Consider the following 3,056-nt stretch of genomic DNA (forward strand, 5'->3'; position numbering starts at 1 on the left):
GGCCTGTGTGTCCCCCACCCAGATCTCACGTCCTGCCTCCTGTAGCTAATTAGCCCAGGACAATCCTGTCCCACCCCAAGCTTTTCTTTATTTCTCTCTGTTTTGGGCTGCTGCTGTATTTTCGGGGGATGTCAGCAGTTGTCCATGTTGCTTTTGGTGCTCCCTGCTCAGACCCTTGTCCACTCCTGAGTGTGTGCTGGGCAGCTGGGCCTAGTTTACATCTCGCTGTGTCATTTACAGCCTATCTGCCTCCTGGCCCTGCTCTCATGGAGCAGATGCCTGGTATCAGCCCTCTGGGGCCATCTTCGTGTGCCGCTTGTGCGTCGTGTGAGCACAGGCTGGGGCTGGGACCATCGGGTGCTCAGTCCTGCACTGGGGACTGGAACTCAGCAGGGCTCACAGCTCACCCCAGATGTGTTCAGCATCTCAGTGCTGTTAACTCCTGTAGGGCCAAGGGAAGTCATTTATCCGTGGGCAATCCTCTTGTATGCAAGAAAAAAACAACAGGAAACACCAGGAAAAAAACAACACCACCAACAACGAAAACATTTCTGGGTACTAGTGATGTTTTGGGTGTTGACAAAGCTACATCTCATGTCCTGCCACCATCCCTCTACCACCAGCCCCACCTTGTTGCTCTCAGAGCACAATTTGGTGCTAGCACGGTCCTGGGAGAACCTGGGATCTGGGTCTGGATTTGTCCACAATACCCAGCCCTCTTTCCTCCTTCCACAGTGTTCATAACCCTTCTTAGGGAGCTGTGCTGAATTTGGCTGCAGCAGCCAGTGTGGTGGCAGCATGCACCTTGTGGTCCAGGCCAGCAACCCTGCCACAGAGCATCAGCAACCCTGGGAGGCATCAGGACAGGTCGTGGGAGCACACAGCACCGGAGGAGCAGAAGGTAAAGCCAAGGCAGCTCCTAAACCCCCTCCCAGCTACTGGTGGAAATGGGAAGGCACTGGACTGACGTAGGCCCAGGGAAAGAGGAAGCAGTCCTGTCAAAGAGCATCCAGGCATCCCGCGGTGTGCTGGCTCTGCGGAAGCTGAACAGGGCAGGGGGTAATGGAGGGCTGGGCCTGGGAGCCACCAGGTTTGGAAAACACCGGGAAGGGTTTCCTGCAACTGCTGGGGGCCAGGGGCATCGCCCACACACTTGGCAGGCTGCCGTGTTGGGGCTCAGCCGTCCCACCCAGGCAGTGCCAGGAACTGCCCCATCACCTCCCATATAGGGCCTGGCCCCATGGCCTTGCTGCAGTGCAGCCTCAGCAGAGAGGTCCCATGGAGGATGAAGGCTCCTGCCTTGTGCTCCTACCACCTCCTGCAGTGCCTGGTGGCCTTGTGCCTACCATGAGGGCAGCATGGGGAGCAACCCAGTGCCCAGCTGGGCCCTGGGGGCCAGGTTCACCATCTCCTGGAGCTGCTCAAGCCCTGAATTGATCAAGCCAGGGGCCCGGGCTGCAGCAGGCTCGGTGCCTGTGGGGCTGGCGGCATGCTCGGCGCAGCACCGCACATCCCAAGGCTTGGGGGCTGCAGCCTCAGCTCTGGAGCCAAGTGCTCGGCCGCTCTTTCACAGCACAGGGAGGGCTTTGTCCTAGGAAGGGGACATCTGTCAGCCCTCTGGGGTGGCTCCATTCCCAGCTCCAGCCTCTCCAGAGCTGGGTGTAAAGGCCAGCAGTCCTGCCGCCACAGTGGGCACACCTGTGCACTGATGGCCATCAGCATGCATCACCCCTTGCCTGCCAGAGAGCAGAGCCTTGGGGCTGCTCTGCCAACCGCTCTGGTCACTGTGGGCACGTCCCTGAGCCGGGCACGTCCCCCAGGCTGTTTACCCGCAGGCCGGGATGCAGGATGCGGCCCAGCAGCGTGGGAAGGAGCCAGTTCTCAGGCAGGCCGATCCCAACGGGGAGTGCAGCTGGAAAACGCTGACCTGTGGCGGGTCCGGGGCTATCATGCGAGCTCTTGGAGCCATGGCTGAGCACGCAGCCTCGTGCACAGGCTGGGAATTTTCCACGGAAATGGTTGTTCCCTGGGAACAGGGAATGTGCACAGCTGGGCCTGACCCTGCTCCCTGCAGAGCGGCTGGAATTACCCCCCAGAGGCCTGGCCACGGGGGCAGCCGAGCTGTAGCAGTGGTGCAGCGGGTAAACTGAGGCACAGCCACGATGGTGGGGACTGTGGCTCCATCCTGGGCACGAGTTCATCGGGGCTCAGCAATGGGGCTGTCAGCCAGGAGAGTGATCACAGCCCAGCCCCTGCATCATCCCCGTTTGTCCCCATCCCGCCTGACTCCCAAGGGGCCTTGGAGCATTGAGCAACAGGGCCCCACTGGGGTGACCCAGCCCTGCCCCCAGTGTCCCTGTCCGCATCCTGCTCCTGGTGTCCCCATCCCTGCCCTGTTCCCAGTGTCCCTGTCCCCATCCCCAAAGCATCTGACACTGTCCTGCGTGACATCCTTGTCTCCAAGGATGTGATGGATGGGCTGCTCGGGGGATGAGGAAGTGGCTGTGTGGTCATGCTCAAAATGCTCAAAAGTGCTCAGCTCTGGGCCCCCAGCACCAGCAGGACATGGAGCTGCTGGAGAGGGTCCGGGGCAGGCCGTGAGGATGCTCAGGGGCTGGGGCAGCTCCGCTGTGGGGCCAGGCTGAGAGCTGGGGGGCATCAGCCTGGGGAGGGGAAGTCCCCGGGGAGAGCTCCCAGGGGGCTGTCAGGGCCTGAAGGGGGCTGCAGGAGAGCTGGGGAGGGACTCTTTGCTGGGGTGCAGTGACAGGGTGAGGGAGAATTAAACAGAGGGGGGCTTGAGACGAGATCAAAGGGACAAATCCTTCACTCTGAGGGCGGTGAGGCCCTGGCCCAGGCTGCCCCGAGGCGCTGTGGGTGCCCCATCCCAGGGCCGGCTGGGGCTGGGGGCAGCCAGGCCGGTGTCACCGCAACATCTTCACGGTCCCTCTGCCCCCAGCCCGCCTCAGCTCCGCCGTGGGTGGGTTCATGGGGCCGGGGGGGGGGGGGGGGTTGGTTACGGGGCTCCGCGCATGCGTTCCCCGACGCCCCCTTGCCCG

The sequence above is a fragment of the Aythya ferina genome (genome assembly GCF_964211825.1).
Source record: "Aythya ferina genome assembly, chromosome: 23".
Taxonomy (NCBI): Eukaryota; Metazoa; Chordata; class Aves; order Anseriformes; family Anatidae; genus Aythya; species Aythya ferina.